Raw genomic sequence first — 22,689 nt, forward strand, 5'->3', positions numbered from 1 at the left:
TATATTTCTAAATAAAGTGTACATTTATTTTTNCCATTATATGTAAGATTAAAACACTGTAAATGTTTGTAATTATTTGTAAGANTAAAACACTAAACTCATGAAAAAAAATTTAACTTTTAACTTGTTAATTATTTTTTTTATTAACTTAACTTTTAATCAATTAATTTCATTATGGATCAACTTATATCTTAACTAAATAAAATTTTTAAGACCTTTAACTGTAACTTAACTTAAATAAAAAAAAAATTTAACTTACCCAAAACCTTGATATATACATATATATGTATATGTACACATATTCACTGTATTTGTCATTGTGGTTGTTTTAAATTGCTCGCTCTTTCGTGATGTAAAAAAAAAGAAAAAACCTGTGATCGACAGGCAGATGCAAAATCACGTTACTGGTGAAGCCTTGCGTAAATGTACGCAGTTGCGTGCCAGTCGGTTAACCCGAATCTCATTAAAGGCCGGCGTCGCGTGCGTCACGTGTCCGGAACACGCGACATGTTCGACGCTTATCACGCAGAAACAGAACGGAAAGCGAGACAGAAACTAGAGACAATGAGGGGAAAGTTCACGCGTGTGTGTCTCTCTCATCCGCAGACAAAAGTTAGGAGAGGTCAGGAGAAGAGAAACCCTCTCCTAATACCCGCAAAAACAAATTCTCGTCGTTTGCGAGAGGAGTTTGCGCGCGCACGAAACGCCGATAACACACGATCAAATTGTAGTCAAATTCTACAATTTCGCGACAGTGTTGCGTATCTCTGTAGAGTGAAATTTTCAACATCATTTATTATCGCATAGATTATCTCCTCACGAACAAATCTCTTTTTATCCCGTTGCTGTCGACGTGCAGTGAAAACGAAATGATCAGAACTTCACAATCGACCCGAATGCCTATCAACGATAAAACTCCCGACCGTTCGATAAATTTCATTTCGGAGAGGGTTCCGCGCGCGTTTGATCTGGCACGTCAAAGGACGACAAAGAGAGAACGGTGAGATAAAAAAGCGAGAGAAAGAAAGAAAGAAAGAAAGAGACAGAGAAAGAGAGAGAGAGAGAGAGAGAGAGAGAGAGAGAGACCAGAAAATTACTTAATCATCTGTGATAAGCAAAGATTGGGACGATCGTGAGAAGAGCACAAGCAAACCTTTGTGTGTAACAGCGTTTAAAAGACTGATAAAAGAGAAATAAAATAAATAGAAAAATAAAGGAATAAGAGAACTGTGTATCAAGTCAAAAGCTTCGTGTCTATACGCAACGTCGCGAAAAGCAAACTAGAGAGAGATACAAAAGTGTTAAAAGTGGAAGCGCAAATAGGATTGTAATTCTATCTCTCTGTTTCTATTCTATTGTGATCAGGTATGTCTCTCTTTTTCTCTTTCTTTTGCGAAAATAATCTCACCTCGAGCGAAAGTCCGTTTTACTTTCAACGATCCTTCTCTTTGTTCGCACACTTGACACTTTTCGCATTTTCACTTTGCGGAATGTTGTTTTGTATGTTTTTCATTCGCGTGAACTGATTCGATTTTTCGCCCATAATGTTTTAGAAAACGATACACAAAAAGTGTTTATAAGCGTTTCGAGTTTTCAAGTTAAACCGCGTTTGATTTACGCGGTTATCCCGCACAAAGAGACCGGCGCGATTACTCTCTCACGTTGCCGAATAATAGTCAAGCGCTTTTCGGCTACTTTCGGCGCCGTTTTCTTCTCACTTTTCTTGAGTTGAACTCTGTGTGAGTTCTACTCTCTCCCCTCGGGCACACCGCGCTTAAATCGTTGGTGAGCTTCTTTAGCCACGGCTGAAGCTTACTGATAGACTTCTCGAACCGAGCTCGATTGCTCCGTTCTTCTTTGTCACGATAATGACTTCCCACCTTTCGCCCTCGTTGGTCGCCGCGATGTTCACTTTTCGCGCGACGCCTCCATCGAGACGCCATTTCTTTTCTTTTTAGGAATTTTTTAGCATCTACTTTTCGAGCAATCCGCCTCTTCTCTCCCCTTCGTCGTGGATAAATTTCCATCTCACAACTCGGCACGCCCTCGTTCCATCGATCTCACGTTTTCTCCTTCCCCCCTCCCCCCTCTCCCTCCCTTTCGTTTTCTCCCCTTTGTTTGTTATATTATGCCGGGCGATCGCGCGGATTTGATTAAAGGGATCGTGTGCGCGATGACAGTTTAATTAACTGAGTTTCTTTGCAAATTGAAATTTTCCCCGGAGAGAATAAAAAAAAAAAAAAAAAAAAAAAAATTTTTCCGAGATTTGGCATATATCCGTTTTAATAAAACAAACTTATTAAAAAACTTACTTATTAATAACTTCATAAGTATTGTTTCAACATACAGATGATTTCTATCTACAGATTGTATAAGCAACACTTTGTGTTTTATTTATTATATTATACGCAATATATGTTTATAATTCCCTTATTATATTACATATGTTTATATAATTTTTTAACTCTTATTAACCCTTTGCACTCGAGGCCGTTTCCGCGCGGACCTACCAGCAACTCGAGACGTTTCGTAGCGCTTTTCGTGACTTTACTACCGCTAACATAAAATGATTACACACGCAAAGTAACATACAAAACTTTTATATTTTAATACTTAATGTATCTTTACATGTTTACAAGGATAATTTGTTTAACATTATTCTTTGTAATAATGAACTAAACGTAAACAACTATCGCCGCGCATCAAGTTACCGCAGCGTACGCAGTGGTGAGCGACAGTCACCTCTCGAGTTGCGGCATAAAATCGCGTGGTGAGTGAGACTCACCTCTCGAGTGCAAAGGGTTAATTCTAATTAAAATAATTGTAATACTTTTTTTTATCATTTCCAAGAAATGAATAAAAAGAAAATTTTCAACAAGACGATTCCAAAGTTAAAAATAGATAAGATAAGATTAAGATGCTCGTTAGGTTCTACTAAAACTATCTCGCGAGAACGCAGTTCTGCCGGTAATATTGTTACAGACTCTTTCAGTGACGCTTGAAGTTTTTTTTTGCTCGAAAATTTTTTCAAGAAACCAGAGAGCGTAACGCGATTTCGGGAAAGAGGGCGAAAAGGGAACTGCCAACAACGAAAGTAACCGTTACGCGAGACATGACGCCCTAAAAGGCTAAGACGGTGTTTCTTGAGAGCGGATTCTGAAAGCGAGTGAGAGAGACGGAGAGAGTTACGACACGCTGACAAATTGAGTTTTAGACCCCGTCGGCCGTGTCTTTCCATCCCGATGGATTTTTCCCACGGGTCATTGGAACGGTTTCACCCGATCCTACGGGATATCAACGTATACGTCTTCTTCTGCCGTCGTTTGCCGTTTGCTTTTTTCGAAGAAACGACCGAGACAGTTAAACAAAGACAGGTTGAAGACAGTTAAGTCCCCAGAATTGCGCGGCCAAAGTCATATTGTGCGTTAAATGGAACGTGATATAAAACATAAACGATCCGTTTTCACACTTTTTCCAAGTCGAGCAACGCAAAGCGAAATGGATAGAACGTGTGGCAGTAAGTAAATGTTCGAAACTCCGCCATGAAAAATTCAATTCAACAATGTGCGACAATGATGCTCAGCGAAGAGTGGGGGGATTTGAAGTTCTAAAAAAAAAACATCTCTCTCGCGAACAAAAGCTATTCTTTTTTTCATAAATTAATTGAAAAGTATATCGAGAATGAAACTTTTTGATGTATTTTTTTATGATTTGATCAAACAACAAATTTGCGAGAAATGTGATGTGATTAAATCGTGATTCCGTTGTCGCGGCCATTATTTCGTTGCGTCGTGAGCGCGCGTCCATTTTTCTCGAGCTAAGTGTGTCCCGAGAAGGCTGAGATATAAACTATCTTAGGGGAGCGAAAGTCCGGGAAAGTGTCTGTTACGTTACCTCCGGTTCTTGCAAAAGTCACACCCTCATTGACGCGAGCAGTCACTTTATCTCGCCCCATACAAGACGGCTTGGATGGATAGTCATCACAAGACGTGCAAGTTCGTCCGGTATTGTGATAACAAGACGAACTTTCGAACCGCTACCCTAGATAGTTCGGGTGATACATGGATCATTAGGAGACCGCGCCGCTCGTTATCGTTAGTTATCATCGGCTCGCTCTGATAATCCCGCGCTTCGCAGCGATCAAGCGCGCGCGCGCGCTCGGAAACTTGGCGAGGATACGGGCAATATCGCGAGAAGATTGATATAGAGTACGCGGACTTTGGTGAGATATTCTTTCGCAAGTAAACTTACGAACAAACCTTGTCTACAAGATCTCTACAACACCCCTGTCTCGTTCCTCTCCAACTTGCTCTGTTACATCTTTCACGAGAATCCATCTAGCTCGTATTACGGACAAATTGTAAATGTTAATTCCGAACTTGCTGAAATATGCCGCGAGGTACGTGAGGAAAATATATACGTACATATTTGTTATATACATCATCGTTTTCCCTCGAGAGAACGTGCAATTTTTCTCTCTCTCTCTGTCTCTTTTTCTGAAAAAAAGTATATTTATTATAAATGTAATAAAAAAAAAAAAAAAAAAAAAAAAGGCAAGTTTTCTCGCTCATTTATTTCAAACTGCTTTATTTCATCGTGCACTTTTAACTCCGGTCTGGACGTTTTGATACGTAAATTAAGATGCTTGATATTTAATGTGCGTGTAGATATTAACAGATAAAAAAATTACTATACTAAAACGGCACGATTAATCTTCTCAAAGTAATATCCGCTTCTTCTCCTTGATCTTTCTTGCAATTTGTTTGTGTGCAGTTGAAGCACGGATGTTGAAATTTTTTTTTTCTTTTTTTTTTTACACGACTATCCGGAAGTTGGCGAAGTTTACTTTTAACTTTAATTAATTAACTTTAATTCTTTTTCATTTCTTTTATTTACACGCACGATCGAGGATGAGCAAGAGTACGCTTTTCGCGCGAAGAAAAACTTCGACGAGTTGGAAAGACCGAACTGATGCGCGCAAAAGTATTTGTGTTTCGGCAAAAAAAAAAACAAACAAAAAAAAACCATCGAGTTGGAAAAATTGTAGCAAGAAGATAATCTAACAAGTATTTTTCTAATTATCCTGCAACTGTGTGTACAAAAAGAAAGTTCGTTTCATTTATCAATCGCGATGAACTTCCTCTGAATGTTGAAAACTTTGTTTCTCTGGCTTGTTCAAAAACCTCTCGAGTTCCCATTATGATGAATAAATGTTTCCGATACGGAGATTAATTACACTCTTAAGACGTACGAAAGTTCGTTGAAACGCTTGCTCTTTATCGAGATTAGATCAAGATGGGGGGCGTCAAAGTTTGAAAAATTATCCGGAACATTGTGAATGTAATTAAATATCATCTCTCTCACTCTCTAAAATCCGAGCTAGCGAGCGCTACGCGCTCTGTTGTTATTCGTCAAAGGAGCCAAATGCGATTTGCATGCATAATTTATCGATATTTCGCAGCTGTGCTTTTTTTTTTCGGCGAGGAAACAACGGCGCTCGAAACTTCGCGAGAAAAGTGAAAAGTGTGCACTTCCGCGTCCGAGGAATTTTTTTTCTCCTCGTAAGAGGGAAGTAATGGGAAACAAGCCGGCGAGTAGACAAAGCGTACGATGCTGCCAGCCGTTGCATTCGGCCAACTTTTGCAGCGCCATTTCGTCCGACTAAACTTCAACGGGATTTTCATAAAGCTTGACGTAAGGCCGGGGAGAACACGTCGAGTGATTCGCAGATGGTGATAGAGGGAGAGAAAATGCGCGGAAGGACGAAACGGAGCAGCGAAATGGAAGAGAAACTTTGCTATTCGTTGTCGCGAAAAACTCACGGGCGCGAGTTATCTCTTTCTTTTCTCTCGTTGCGCGTATCGAAGAATGCGCAAAAAAATTTTTTCCAACTGGCGGACGATCAATTTTGCTGAGTTCGCGTGTCGTTGATAACGCAAGAAACTCGAGTTGTTTGACAATTTTCTTCGCAATTGAGAGTGAAACAAAGCTCGCATATCGCGCGTATCCGTAGTAGTGTAATTTCTTTTGTTTTTCTCAAAATTGAAAAAAAAAAAAATCTCAAAACTTCGAGTTCTAAAACAATAAATGCTCTCTAGAAAAAGTTCTCGGATTCACACTTCTCTTTATAAAGGCGTTTTGTTTGTGTGTTTAAATCACAGAAAACTCAGCCGGGAAAATAAGAGAATTAATCTTCCGCAAAAATGTTCTTTATTTGTTTTTGTAACTTGCAATAATAGAATATGCGAAAGTTTCTAATTTTCCAAATGTGTATAATATATAAAAAATAAATATATGCAGCAATTTGCTCAATTTTGTTTTGTTTATAATATTCCAAATTTGCAACAACAGAATGAATGATACGAGAAAAAAGGGTTAATATAGAAGGAAAAGTTCTAAGGAGATGTTGTGATCGCACCTGCGATCCATGGGATCTAAACGCCATCCATCTACGTCGTCGGGGACACCTCGTTCAGCGTATCAATCGTCGTTCAAGCCGTGACGAATGGCACAACGAGCCGAAAAATATAGTTCTTTATCAACCACTTTCTTTCTTCTTTCCTTATCTTTTCTCTTTGCAAACAAATAAATAAATATGGTAAAAAAAATATATTATTTTTCTAAGCACGCAAAAAAAGCTTGAAAAAAAAATAAATAAATAAATCGCATAATGCAACAAACTACTCTTGTATTATTTCCGAAGAGATTATTGTACAACAAGATTAATTGCAGGTAGATTCAATATTTTGATATAAAAGTTGTTTTTTTTTTTGCTCGACTGTCAATTACAAGTACGTCCAAGATTAATTAGCGCGTCTTTTTCTTCGATAAAATTATTATTTCCAAACATAATTTCTACACCTTCAAATCAAAAAGAGTATAAGTAAAAAGAAGTGTCAGACTGATTCCTCTTTGTGCAGGAACATCGTAATCCAACGTATTGAAACGCATATCGTGATAAAATTTTCGATATCAAGTAACATTACACATCCCGAGTGAATATGAAAAGTTAACTACATTTTTTATTTGATTCAAACGATTATCAGCACTGTCGAACGGAGAAAATTAGAAAAAGCTTTTTGAAAGACGCGCAATTCGAAAGCTATCACTCGATGATACGCGGTGATCGTAATTCTGTTTCCAATTTTCTTCCTGTCGCGTTGAATTGGGAACACACACCGTTCTCTTCTTTCGAACGTTCATAAAGTTTCAATAAAATTCGTTCAGGAACGAATGGCTAAATGTGTGTTCTCCTCTTCCTCGTGTCCCTCTTCCCTTTCTCACTCACCGAAACAAATTACTTCCGTAGGCGTTCAAACTACCGAGAGCTATTACGTGGCTTCACCGGTGGAAATTCCCGGCGAAATGTAGACCCCTAAACGGCTCGATTTTGTAGCCAGAGACAGAGACAGTCGGACAAGCTGTGCATCGTTGTTCTACCTCGCGCGCACTATATGAGACTCGTTTATGCGAGAAAAGAGAGAGAGAGAGAGAGAGAGAGAGAGAGAGAGAGAGAGAGAGAAGTTTGGATGTAAAATATCACGTACTATACAAAGCACACAAAGTTGGAGAAATATGTGAGAAGGTACATGACGTACACAAGTGATGATACTTACAGTGTACGTACTAATAATAATTTTGAAATCTAATGCGACACACGTACTTAATATATTTAAAAAAAAAACTAAAAAACCGAGAACAAAACTAAATTGATTATGTTAAAAATGTCTTATACATTATTAAATGTTATTTTTGTCAATTCTCAAACAATTTAAATTATCAATTCGTCGTTCAAAATACGTCTAGAATTCAATAAAGTCCGATAATTCTGTGTTTCAAGTGATCGAATGAGCAGATATTATTAGATTAGAATATGAGATAAAAGTGAAAGATAATCAAGAACTTGCTTATTAGTTCGTTGCTTGAATCGTCATCTATTGACGATGCAACCAGGCCACAAGCCTCTTTGTACAAGCGCGTCTGAATGAGGAAGTTCCACGGCCGATCTTTACGCGCGCCATTATCGATGAGAAAAGTTCGATTTTGCGATACGATGGACGCTAATGAGGGAAATTTCTTTCAAATACAAATTTTACTTCACTCGCCGCTCATTAGAGATATATTGAGAGATAATATATAATATATTTATATATTATATATTCATTATATATATATATATTTTTTTCATATATACAGACCGTGACGTCTATACTAACTTTAAAAGAAATTCCCTGAGAAATTATCCTGTTTTCCTAAGTGTAAAAGAAAACTTTCTTCAAAAACGAAAACAAAACAATCTTAATACCAAATTTATCAAAAGTATGACGCTTTTCCAACTGTTGTATAGACAGCACGTGACGTATTTTGCTTTTAAAAAATCGAAAACAACTTATATATACGTGCGAACGCCAGGATCCAGATGGTATGCAAAGCCAAGCACGTTCGCGGGAATCCCCGGGAGGCGCGGGAAGCCCCTGTATAACGAGAACGCGCGCGTCGTTCTTTCTGACATCTCTCGCGTGCTCAGGGATTACGACACGAAATTCGAACGGAACTAATTTGCCAGAATCTCCGCACAGCAATGTCTTTGCCTCTTTGGAGGCAACCGAACGTGCTGCGCGGCAATGACGTAACTACCGTTCAAGTGCTCCCTCTCTTCTCACACCCACTTCCAACTATGAGCCTAGCAGAAATCCAGGGAAACTCGCCTTTCAACCTTTATATTCGAGAACGTCGATCTCGATTACGTCGACGCGAATTCGATACCTTCCTTTTTCTTCTTCTTCTTCTTTTTTTCCCCCCTCACCCCGTCTTTTTCTCCCTCCTTCTCTGTGTCAGTACGTATGAGTAGTGACGTGAGTTTGCGCCAACATGCGCCGCAGAGAGAGATAAAGAAGGGACGCAGGTGGGCGACATTAAACATTAATAATTATCTGCCTTGCGGATATGAATTTTTAACACGATTTAACCTAGTTTGCGTTTTATCTTCGGAACAAAATTTAAGCCCGCGCACGCGCGCGCGCGCTTAAATTAAAAATAAACTGTCTTCGTAAAATTTATAATTCGTGTATTTACTTTCTTATTCGACGTTGCTGTCGCAGCAAATTTGTTCGCTCGAGAAAAATCGGAGAGATCTCTCTCCTCATTTTCAAAACAATCTCCCCCAGGAGATCCAGATTTCAGAAATATTAGCCATTTAGCTTCCCCATAAAGATTTGCGACGAAATAATCTTGAGAAAATAAGGAACAGATCTTTTTTTTTTTTTTTTACAGTGTATTCACATCAATACGAATTTATATTTATGAAGTGTCATCTATATTGTATCTATAGAATAACACATATTTTTATTAAAAAACTAATTGCCAAAAAAAAACAAGATCTAAGATACACTTCAATCAATCGGTTGTTCGAAAAGTGGACGAACGTTATCCGGGAGTTTCTTTTCAGAGATTTTCGAGATTTTTTCTCGCGTGAGCTCTCTCCTTGGCAAATGGAATTGTTCTTTTATGCAGCGACACAAGTAGTTGGGCGCTAAATGGCGCAGACCGCAACTGCAGTTTTTCCAATGTACGACGATCGGACGCCGGCGTGCCATCGTCCACGTAGGGGATCCTACGCGCGTGCTTATATAGGGGTTTTCTCTCGCGGCCTATTTTTTTGTATTTTCACTCTCGTCTTCGTGCCGCAGATCGCTCTGCTTTTGTCGTTCCCTTTTCATTGCATCGCCCGTAGATTCAGGTCAGTCTAGGTCGTTGCTTTTGCAGCAGCGTATACTCGTATCTCACACTCCCTCCCCCTCGCGCGGCCTCTTTAACCCTTCTACTATTCGACCACCTTGTCGCGACCTCACGTTCGTTGTTAACTCTGGACGGTTAGCGTATCGTGGTTGACCGAAAACGCGCGCTAACTCACCACACAAGACGTAATTATTCATATCGCGGTGTTTGTTTAATCTCGGAAAAAAATGTCCAAACAATGGTTAGGTCATTATTTTTCCTCCAAAATTTTTTAGTTGAATATTTAATGCTTTCGCGGTGTGTTGGATTAAATATTTGATGATTTTCGGGTTTGAACCGCGTCAGTGTCATTTTTATTATTTTTATATAAAAATACGAAAACCAATTTCTAAAGATTAACGTTTTAGTTATTATTATTTTTTTGTACGTAAACATACTCTGTGTAATTGTATAAACATCCAATTTTACATTCGACAAACTCGGTATTTAATTTTTAATACCACGTAAATCTCCGCGATTGAAATGACAAGTGAATGGAAAATTATTGAAATCGACAACTCTGAAATATCTCAATATTGACTCCTCCTTCAGTCTCGCTGTATTTACGAGAATCTTCGGCGAAGGATGAGTTCGTGATAGACAGCAAGCTAGACGTTCTCCGTTATTTTGCACTTATTATCAATTATTATTACTAAGGTCCAACCCTGCGCGGACATTTAATTTTACGAGCGATTGCACACACGAAGTTCCTTCGGATATCTTGTCTTTAAAGTTTCTGGTTTAACGTCCTCCTCAAAATGTGTCAAACAAACAGGCAACGGTTGTCTCAAAGAGAGATCGTGCAAATCCAAGTCACGTACGCAATCACTTCTCGTATTTGCGCAATAAAATATATTTATACAACACACAAACCATTTTGGTTTTCGTTCTTCAAGACAAAGTTTTTGTTTACAATCCGCGTATATATTTGATATCTTTCTAATCCCCCGAAGAGGGATATTTTCTGTAAAAATAAACTTTGCTTGAATTTGCACGATAAACAAGATCTCACATCGTCTTGCGCATATATGCACACGTCTGAGACTATTTCCGTAAAAAAAATCCTTTGTTTCCAAACTCCTCTCACATCTTCGCGTCTTCATTAAACAGAAAAAATTCGTCGCACACTTTGTCACCCCAAGTTAAAAGAGCTTTGTTAAAGTGTCCGGAGCAGCATCTTGCTCTCGCTTTTCTCCGAAGGCGTGACTTAACTCGATAAAACAAGTCGCTCTGCAGGCGGAGGAAGGTTACCAATTACTTGTCGGGCGCGCGAAACGACAACGCGGCGGGAGTTCTCTCTCGTCGAGAACACAACGTGTAATATCATATTTCACTCGATGGCGAATTAATTACGCCACTTCGGGGAATTATTATACGCGCGTCGCGCGCGAGCACGCAGACGAGCAAACAGTGTAACAAACACCGACGCACATCGGCGCGTACAACAACTGCAACACCCGCGCCGCGGCGCGTAATTCGTCGCGTCGTCGGCATTGTTTACCGACTGAAAGGTGGAATTGTTATAATAAATTAATTGGCACTGTTTGCGCCGGTTATTGCTTCAACTCGGCTTGTTACTGCGCGACGTATTGTTGCTGCGCTCGCAATTACGGAAGCGCTTTGCGCCGCGGAGCTCTCTCGTCGTCTTTACGAATTAGCGTGCAAATTAGCATATCGCGTGTCACGTGCCGCAATCAATTTTCTTCGTAATCTTCAAACGAATACGCGCGCACACACGTATTTTCGTTACTTATAAGAAATAATTTCTTTTTTTTTATTTTATTTATTATTGTCTCGTTAGCGTCTATTGTTTTTGTTGCGTATTTTGTTCGTTTCAAATTCGCAAGAAAATATGCATGGTTGTTTTGTAGAAACAGTTTTTTCTCTTCTATACAAATATAATGAACTTTTCAAGACCACTTGCGCGCGCGAAAACTACAATTTCTTGTTTGCGCAACTCATAAAAGCCCGCTTACTTTTATCGTTATTGAGCAACCGGGTTTATGAGTCAAGCAGGACGAAAAAGTTAAGTGTTACAGACTTACCGTAGACGGCTGCCTGGGGAGACGTCGGGGCGAGAGTCTCTACTGAACAATTCCCTGCAAAAGTTAGACAATTTTATATATTGTTTAAAATATTTTAACACACGTACATATGTTATTGTCTAAAATTAATACATTTCCGATCTATAATAAATGTCTAAGTAAAAAATTCTACAACATTTTGTTTAAAAGATCAAATAATATATTTTTTTAAACATCTAATAATATATTTTTTTTTATAGTCACGTTGTTTGGATTTACGAATTAGATGGAATATAAAGTTGCGTTTTGCATTAGTCAAGAGAGATACGCGCGAGCGTCGAGAAAACGGAGCTAATATTCACACACATCCTTCGACGCGCAGTCGAGTGTTAATAAAGCGGTAAACCGTGTATCACACACAAGGCTAATGACCGGTGAAATTGCACCGTGTTAAGATATCTCTTGACTAATATCCCACTCGAGAGGGTTACCACGAAGTCGAATTTCTCTCGTTAGGAAGTTAATCCTTGGTTCAAGATTTTCGATATTACAGTTTATTTAACACAGAAGAGAAAGCTAAAATCTTTTCCGAAGTCGTTATCCGTATCGCCGAGTCTATCGGTTTTATTTACAACGTCAAATGACTTCTGAAATTCACGGTCTTTGACGAGTTTTTTTTTTTTTTTTTTTTTTTACTGTGTAAACAGGTGTTCGGAAACTTAGCTCATTTTTGTTTGGAAAAAATTTAAATTATATATCTTCTTTTTCTCTATTTTACTTTTGAGTTTTATCTCATAAAACATCCTATATGAAAGTCAACTTTTATTTTCTTCGTGTAAACGCTGAACTCGCATTTTCTCCTCCGACTAGGCACACTGCCGACCGTTTTTAACGATTGACTTACAATTGATATCAGCGCTATATAATCCGCAAATAACTCACAATCGCGATTCAGATACATATTATTACTTGTCGTTACCTATTTTTATTTTTCTTATCCGTTCCATATTTCTCTCTCACAAATTCTTATAAATTTCTTACAATCGGAAATACATAATCGTGAAACTGATCGGACGTATTTCCGACGAGATGTAAATTACAAATGAATGTTCGCGAAGACGATTGCTGCTTATTTTCAATAATCCGTGTTGTTATTTGCTAAGAGCAATTAATCCATTTTTTTTTCTCCGACACATTTTATATAACACCGTTACGTATGTGTGTGTGTGTGTATTGTATTCTTTCTACCGTCGATCACAACATCTGTCAACGTCAAAAATTTGCACAAACAAATATGTGTTTTATGGAGGGTTGAATTTTTTTAGTTTCAAATTTTTCAAGAGATATATATCACACAAATTTCGAGGCAGCGTGTGTTACAAATTTTGTTCTCGCGTATATTTTTAAAATTTAAATAAAGATCTATTATTACAAGAAATTATTATTATGACAAACTTTACATACAGAGCGGACGGACTCTAAGCACATATGAAAATATTAACGATGGGGAAAAATAAACGCGTTCAAAACTATTACAAAAATGTTGTACAAAAACATGATACGCGCGCGCTTTTCAACTCTCTCTCTCTCTCTTTCTGTCTATCTCTCTCTTTCAATTATCTGACTTTTTAGATATCAATTAGAAGAGAGAATTCGTTTTCAATAAATCGGGATACAGTGCTGAGTATTTTTCGCTGAACACGCAGCTTGATTAAGATACGAAAAACAATTCGAGTTTGGAATAAACGAACGTTACTTCATTAATTTTCCACAAAAGTCTGATTAGAATCTTCCCATAATGATTTTTTTCCATGTGAGATAAAACGCAGCAGCAGACACATTTCAAGAGACTTAATCCTCGTATGCGGTGTTTTGTGTTTATAAATATTTATAACAAAACAAAAACTTGAATTATAAAATGGGTATTTTATATTGCCGGTATGTCGGTTGTTTTGGGTCAAAATAACAACAAGCAAGATTTAAACCGCGCAAGACGGGTTAAACCGACACGATTTAGGGAAACACGAAAAAAAGAAGAAGCGAAAAAAAAAATCTTAAATCAGCAAATCTCGAAGGCATTCATATGTATGAGCACAGATCTCGGAATTGTAATATATTTGGCATATAAGCCAGATACACGATGTAAGATCGATATTTTTCATTTGTCTTTATATCACTATCAAAAATGTGTTTCACAGAGAGAGAGAGAGAGAGAGAGGAACAGCAATTTCTTCGTGAAAGTATTCTTCGCGCGGATTTTACGCGGAAATACACCGAGACATCGGGCGGAATATGAAAATATATACAAAGAATGAGAAACATAAAAACAGAGAGAAATAGAAACTATTTCTTTTTCTCAAAATATCTTCGATGATTTTTCTAGACAAAAAGGAAATTTCGCGTGAAAATTTTGAAAACAAAGAAACAATCCCGTAAAAGAAACCTCTTCAGCTGCAAAAAAATGGATAAAAGCAAAAATATAGATAAAGCACTTCTATAATTTATATACACACATATATATGTATATATAACAAATACGAATTGTTTTATTAATAAATATAATGCAAAATTAAAAATATGTGTGTAAAATATAGTCGCTAACGTACGAGATGTCGTTTACAAAAACATCTCCGTGTGTGTATCACATTTATATTAAACATCACAAAAGGAAAGATAATTTTTCTAAAAAATAAAACCAAAAGACAATAATATTGTTCGGAAAGTGCGCAGCGTTTTTAAATGAAGTTCAAAGGTTTATAGTATCGACTTACATTTAACTTTTGTGAATACACGGTGCTGTTCGATGTTTTTGATCAAACATGTTGTCATTTACGCGTAATGCCACTTATTAAAAAAACGCTATGAATTTTCCGAACAATCCAATAATTCTTTCACAACGTTTCTAGAAAAATAAAATTGTGGCGCGTAATTTTGACGTCGTTGAGAAAAGAGTTAAGCGCCGTTAAATCGCACCGGCGACGTGTTTCGTCAACAATGGCCGATAGAGATGATGATTCGAATGAGTTTACGAAGACGTCCATGAGGCGTGTGCGACACATCGACAGTTGCTGACATAAAAGCTGCCGGAAAATCTCTCGTCACGTATCTCGTCGCGGCCCGATATTGAAAGACTAATACAGGATCCTCACGTAAAAGGATTCTCGCTGTTCCTTTGACCCGGTGGTTTATAGAAAGCCAAGCGCGGCTCTCTTTCTCTCTCTCTCTCTCTCTCTCTCGCTTCCCTTCTCGCGCGCACAACCGGATCCGATAAATATTAAATACCAACCGCGGCGGGCTACTCGTCGCGCATTAATAAATTTCGAATTATGTATATCGACAGATGCGCGCGAGAGGAATTTCAGTTATATATGTATAACGCGCGTGCGCGTTTATTACATCGATACATGGCATCATAGGTCAGAGCGGCATTATCGGAAAGTTCGATAGAACATTGAGAACGAATCATTCAATATCGCTAATTCTAACATAACGATTTAACAATTGCGGACATTTCTATGTATTTATAACGGTTTGGTATTTGATTTGCATAATTATGAATCTCTCATAATGACAGGATAATAGCAGACCTTTGTATTAAGTATTACGTGAAAATGGAAACTATAGAGAGATTAATATAATAAATGCCTTCTCGCCGATAGAATGCATACATTTTATAGTGTGTCCTGTTTGTCATGCGATTATACTGCAAATAAGATAATACGATTTATTGTTGTTGTAAATTATAGAAGAGAGATCGCAATAAAAGAGAATTATTCTAACAAACAAAAAAATTATTTCCAATTACCATTGGAAAAACTTTCCATTCCAAACTTTTGTTTTAACATTTTGGCTTACATCTTCTGTACAAAAATTAAGATATCATGTATTTTTAAAAGCAAAAATACATACTTAACCGTAAGAAAGATTTTAAAATGTTTCCTCAGAGGAGAAATATTAAATTCAATTTCTTTTTTAATCAGATTTAAAAAAAACGGCATTGAAGAAAGAGAGAAGGCTAATTCGCTCAATTGGTTGCCGGTCAAGTAAAAGCGAACTTCTCGAAAAGAATTTCTACAAAAATTTCCTTGACTTTTAATAAAATTTTCAGAACATATTCTCTTTCTCTTTTTTTCTTCTCGAAGACGAAAAATACAATTATTATTTCATATAATTGTAAATGTTTTATTTTATTCTCCTCAGACAACAGAAATAGAAATGTCCTATTTAGACGTTTCTTGAGAACTGTGACATTTCATTGAAACTAATATTTTTCTTTCCCGTGTGTGATCTTTATCGGTTTATGTAATATTTATTTGTACCAACACCGATTTGTGGTAGAACAATATTAAGTTTCCCACGACAGTGCAAGAAACTGGTCCCGCGTGCAACCTTGTTCGCGTCTTTATAGCGCTCGCTGTGCTAGAACAGTCACGGCAGATAAACCTGGGAGTAGACAAGGGAGAGAGAGAACGTCTATCGTACTTTTCTCTCAAAAGCCTCGAGCTCTCTGAGTCCTCTTCTCCGGAAGCATCCGCCGTAAGCTCCCTGAATTCCAGAGACTCCGCATCGAAATTGAATTACCCAAACTGAATTTTCGCGAGAGAGAGAGAGAGNGAGAGAGAGAGAGAGAGAGAGAGAGAGAGAGAGAGAGAGANAGAGAGAGAGAGATCCGTAGAATATCTTTTCCCTTTAGCAGGCAATACTAAAAACAACGAAAACTATCTTTGATGTCTGACACGGCAGACGCGCATTTTTTTATATTGATATTTTTACGAAGGCTTCTCGAATACTTTGTTCCAGCCGCGTATCAAATTATGACGTCAGAGAAAAGCAAAAAAAAATAAATCGGTTTTCATAAACGACGAGATCGAAAGGATAAATTGATAAGATATCCGCCGAGAATTACTTTTCTCGGCTCGCAAACACGCCTATAAATTTCGATTAAAAAAATTGTCACAAGATCAATTTCGATCGCTTCTTATTGTGTTTTAGTCTGTAAAACTTCTCGCGCATCACGTAAAAGAACTTAAACTCACAAATTCAAAAAAAAAAAAAAAAGATTACAACGCAAGCAACGTCTGGCTGCGAAAAGAATATTTGCCGATTATTGGCGTTTAAATAACCGTGGAAAACTTGAGGCTGTGCTGAAGACACTACGACCTCGTTCAGCGAAAGATAAGTGGGAATTAACTGACAAGAAAATCGCGTTGAGTGGCAAGTGGACGGGAAAAGGAACCGTGCCGCGGGCACTTTTATTATCTCCCTATATTGCTCTATGCAATTAAGCGTCGTTATCGTCGTTGTCGCGGTAAAACATCGCGCTCTTGCCACGCCGCGTATACTCGTATATTCCTTCAGAGGAGTGCTGTTTTCCAGCTTCTTCGAAATTATCTTCGTTAACTTTAAACAACGGACACTGTCTTCAAACAATATAAAATACTCTAAATGTTCTAACAATTTTTTATTTTCTCTCTCATTTTAAATTATTATCAGTCAAACGTTTTTATTTTCAACGAAATATATATAGGGTCTTACGAGCCGATCGCAGGATGTTTGTGCGGAAATATGCATGTATATATATATTAAGTCTACCGGAAAGTTCTGTCCGTTTTTGGAATAAAACAAAATAAAATTTTTCTTAATTTTTCAAAAATGGGATATACAAATTGCTCTCACGCTGGCAAGAAATCATTAATAATAATGGCAATTATATTATTTAATCAAGTTTATTGACGGTAAGAAAAATTTGTATTTTGTTTTATTCCAAAAACGGACAGAACTTTCCGGTAGACCTAATATATATATATATATACATGTTCACAAGTAAATTTTTACAAGTGAGTTATTTGAATTGATATTTTATTTTCATCAAATCAATTTTTATTTTGTTTTTTAAAATCTTTTGGCTTTAATATTTCTTACTTAAGAAAATATATACATAATGTTATATTTAATATATATATATACTTATACAATATATACTTAATATTATAAAATAATATAGAATTTTTAATGTAAAAAAAATATTTTATAAAAGTGAGGTTTTGATTTTTTTTTCCGATAAAACAAACAACTAGAGGAATTTGACTCGTTAGCACTCTGCCAAGACCTTTCGCTGTTCCGTTATACTCTCTCTTCTCGCGACGATTTCTCTCGCTCGAACTTCTCGCCAACTTCCTATCACATCTCCGACTTACCCATCCCAGCACGTTTATTTTCTCCGTTTGCGGTGTCCGTGCAAATAGCGGTAATGTTAATCTCCGGTTAACGCTACGAAACTCCGGCGCGGAGAAGACGCCGCGCGAACAGAAATTTATCGATTCCTCTTCCCCTCCTATTCGGAATTGTTCAAATAATAACAAAGCGGAAATTCGTCTCTTAAGCTATCCCGTTCGTAACGAGAGCGGAACGCCGCCGTCGATGTGAAACGGGAACGAGAAAAGTAGAAACGCGATATAGAAAGAACGCGAGAAGGAAAACCAGACAAAGAGAATCGAGAATCTGTCACATAATTTATTGCGATCTCTCAGGCAGCTCGCTAATGTACCTGAAGAGATGTACTCAAACAGCTTCCTATCACGTTTACCGTCGGATTCCTCGTGACTGAAACACTCGTCGGAATATTTTGCGCGCCGTAATTCAATTCCGCACGGGGGTCGACACATGTTTCTAAATTTTAAAAAAATCTAAAATTTAATATAAATACATATGTCTCTTTGAAATCAAATTCCCAGTTTTCTATTTTTCTTTTCGTTTTTCGTTCGATATAAAATTTATATTTGCGTTATTAATTTTTCGAAAGTTTTCCTTTCAGACTCATAAAGACATAAATACAGTACGAGTATAAATCTATGTCGTATGCAAAATCACGCGGTGACTTGCATTTTGCCACGAAAACAGAATGCATCGCTTACGGGGGTGTTTTAACAGCGGCTATTACGCGGTTATAGGTGAGGCGTGTTTGTTAATTGTACTTCGCTTTGTCCGCATCCTTAATTCCTCGCCAACGTAATTCGATTGCGGAGATTGTTGCTCTGTCATTACGCGGCGAAGTTATTGCAATCTGTTGTGCCGTGTGTTTACGTCGTTGTTTACGTTTGTTTGCGGCATCGCGGCCATTTGTTTTTAGATTACGCCACAGCGTAATCTAAAGCCAAAAGGATGCGCGCGTATCCGATTATTGCGTATTTTTTTTATGTGTAAAATTAAACATTCTAAGAATAAATTGCAAATTTAAACACGCACTGTTACAAAACTATTAAAATTAAAGCATAGAATTGCTTGGGGCAGAAAAAAATTGCTTGTAGAACATTGTTTCTTTCACGTATGTACATATATTTTTCACGCGTTGTATAAATAAATACGCGTCAAATTAATGTCGCAGATTTCTCCGGGGACTTGTGTGTGTGTGTAACATTTTCGGGAAAATTTTCGTCTCTTTCAATCGTTCGACAAACAGCACGTCGAGGTTTCGACGTGGCTGCCGAATCAGGCCACAAATTTTTCATGGCACCCGTGATCGACTTTTCGATGCCATTGAAAGCAATCCCCTCGGGGGAATATTATTATCGAGGGCGTCGCCTCGCTAACGACGACAGTTTGCTCCTCGTCAGGAGGCCATCGTCGTCTTCGCGGAGGCTGCGCCGATAAGCAACACATGAAAATTCTTGCTCGGGTTCTTGGCTTTTATCGAAGAAGGGCGGCCGCATATTCAATGCCCTTATCGGACCGCTTGTGTTATATCTGCTTGCCGTGCACGAACAACTCGACTTTCTTGTCTCCATAAAGGGAACGTGAAATATATATACGCACAAGAAGTTCGCCGTATCGGAAGATTTCGGAGACACTGAGAGGAAATCGAATCCTAGAGAGTATAAAACTTGCAGCACGTCACGACGACATTTCCTGTTATATGCGCTGTTAAACGAACGTCTTTTAGCGGCGCTTGATGAAATTTTCTGAACTTCAACAATATCTTCTCACCTTTGTTGCGCCGAAATATTACACGACGTACTTTGAAAGTTCGGGTAATATTGTTTACAGGCTATAATAAAAAAAATAAAAAATAAAGAAACAGGAAGAGAGAAAGAGAGAGAAAGAGAGAGAGAAAGAGAGAAAAAAAAAGAAAGAAAAAAAGTACGCGCCGGTTCGGATAAAAGCGCTTTTACGTCAGAAGAGAAATTTATTCGAAAAGCGGAGAGGCTTTTTTGCTTGAGCAAAGCAATTAACAATACACCTCAAATGGACATTAAAGAAACATCGTATTATTTGACGAGCTAACAAGAGCGCAAAACAATGTTTCGCTTTTAGTTCTCTCCAGGAACATGAGAGAAGAATTATTATAAAAAATTATATGAAAGAAAAAAACTATATATATACCTACAGATAGAAAATAGATAGAAAAATATAAGCTGAGATCGGATTGTAAATGAGAGATAAAAAAAAATTTTTTTATCTAAATCAATTTAAAGCTTGTACCGCCTCGAGCTGCGCGACGGGGACAAATACATAAGTCAGCCGTCAGTGCGATCCCCAAAATTACTGACAACGGCTCGAAACACTACCGCATTCTCTTCGCGAGATATATCGATCCGATCTGTTTGCTCGCCTGAGCGCATGCACGCGCGTATTGCGCTGTTTGTTAGCGCATAAATTTAAATTGCAGTCGCTATAAAAATTCGTGGTTTATTATTACACACACACACACACACAACGGCTGAGATTTTATAGAAGATTTTCAATCACGATGACCGCGCGCGCACGGGCGATCGTTAAAACTTTATGAGGATTAAAACGGGATTAATGCGAAAGCGATGAAATCCGCCCTTGGCGCATAAACTTCTTAGCTTCGCTCGCGTTGCTTTAACGCCCGCTAAATAATAGCTGCGCGCGATTGGTTTGCAGCTCACGTGCTGCAAATCGTAATTCCGAATTCCCACAACGACGATCCTGCGGAGCGAATTACCGTTGTCGCACACACGTTGTCAAACCGATTCAAAGCGATAAATTAACCGGTCGTTAAGTTGTCACGAATATACACACACACACACGAATTTTTCGACACTCTATAAGATATAATATAAATAAATTTACTGCAAATATTCTTATTAGTACGTAAGCTTGTAGAATTACAAAAATTTGATATTGAAATTTACTTCTGCGTTCGTTTGCACAATAGTCGTGAGATTTCAGAGTCATTTAACTGTCCTAACAGATAAATAATTCTGTTCGATTGACATTCATGTGTACTCCGAATGTGTGATGCTGATTGAAATGTAATTTTGAAAATCAAAGAAAATAAATGTAATCGAATTTATTTCTAAATAAATTAACATTTCTTCGAAGTAATATCTTCCTCTGAAAACAAAATTTTCTGAATAAATACGTTGTAGTTTTATTTATATTTACACAAAGTGTGATAATACTAAAGGAAAAATAATAATTGTAATTAAATAACAATTAAAAATAAAATTGATAATTAATTGAATAATAATAAAGAATTTTAAGGCTCTTGAAATTCAAACAATGTGAAAGTTTTGGTCAATGAGAGCCATACGCTGGATGTTTGTCGTGTACTTTTTTTTTGTGTATATATATATTATATATATACGCGACAAACATCCAGCGTATAGCTCTCATTGACCAAAAATTTCACGTTGTTTAAATAATAATAATTACCTATATTTTTCTTAGTTTAATCGAGGGAATACACATATTATTACGTACTTTGAATATAATTTTTTGTAATTATTAATAAAAATACAATCCTTGTATAAATACGTACATATATACATATATATATATATTCTAATTTATATTTCTAATTTCTTCGATATGAGCGAGTTGCGAGTTTTTGTACATATGTGCAACGCGCGTAAAAACAAAACTTTTCTGCATTTTTTTCTAGTTTTCAACGTTCGCTTAAAAAAAAAAAAAAACGAAAATCTTTTCGCCGATATTGCTCACGCAGTGTCGAACTTAAAAAGAGCGGTTTAATGCCGGAAATGCCCATCCCAGACGCATATGTAAACTAGGTACTTAGCCGCGTGCGCGGGAACGTTAATTGGAAGCGCGGTGAAAAAAAAAAAAAAAAACGATCGCACAAGTGCTCGTGCGACAAACAAAACGGGAAAAGTCGAGTGCACTTGCGACACGTCCCGCAAGGAAATTCGATTTAAATGGTGATTCGTTAATCGAATCCTGAGTCGATGTGTAAGCCGGTAAATCTCTCCTCGAGAAGACAGCGTTTATTTCGCATTTCAAAGTCCTATCAAAACTAAACGCTTAAACTTATATTTTATTCACGATCGATGAACACTGTCATGAAACAATAAGAAAGGCTTAAAGATAGAATACAAATCTCTGGCTGGTATACATAACATAATGCTAATATAATCTAATCAGATACGAGAGAGAGAATGTATGTGTGTGTGTTATGTGAGAAGGTGAGAGAGAGAGAGAGAGAGAGCGCAGCGCGAATTGCGGTTAATTGAATCAACATTCTATAATTAACTGTCGCAAATGCAAGCAATATTTGGTGAATGATACCGCGCGAGAAATTGACCGTTTAAAATGATTATTTTTTTAGTTCAATAAAGGTCAGATTTATTGGTGCATCCGGTTTGTATATCGGATAATGGTATCAGTAATCTGGGAGTTAATATGATTTCAGCGAGTCCAATTTCCGATGCTGAGATATCAGAGAATGTAGGACTCGCGACAATAATTGAACTATGTTATGCAAATCTGAGTTAACACGTAGCGTGATTTTAAATCAATTAGCGCTTTACATTGTCGATTCTATCTGCGTGTGCGATTACTTTTCAAGAACCGCGGTTTTTTGTTATATTTTAATTGCACCGCCAGAATATTTTTTTTTTTTTTTTTT

At 37.4% G+C, this 22,689-nt stretch overlaps 1 protein-coding gene across 2 annotated transcripts in view; it reads right to left on the minus strand.

Annotated features, from left to right (window-relative positions):
• Positions 1–22,689, minus strand: part of LOC109855720 (acetylcholine receptor subunit alpha-like) — a 58,221-nt gene that overhangs the window by 34,270 nt on the left and 1,262 nt on the right. For both annotated transcript variants that reach the window (XM_020430249.1, XM_020430248.1), the window contains exon 2: positions 11,823–11,876. The gene's annotated coding sequence lies outside the window, so the exon portion shown is untranslated. The remainder of the gene's footprint in view (positions 1–11,822; positions 11,877–22,689) is intronic.

The sequence above is a fragment of the Pseudomyrmex gracilis genome, unplaced genomic scaffold (assembly GCF_002006095.1).
Source record: "Pseudomyrmex gracilis isolate BER0280 unplaced genomic scaffold, ASM200609v1 scaffold_96, whole genome shotgun sequence".
NCBI classification, from domain to species: Eukaryota; Metazoa; Arthropoda; class Insecta; order Hymenoptera; family Formicidae; genus Pseudomyrmex; species Pseudomyrmex gracilis.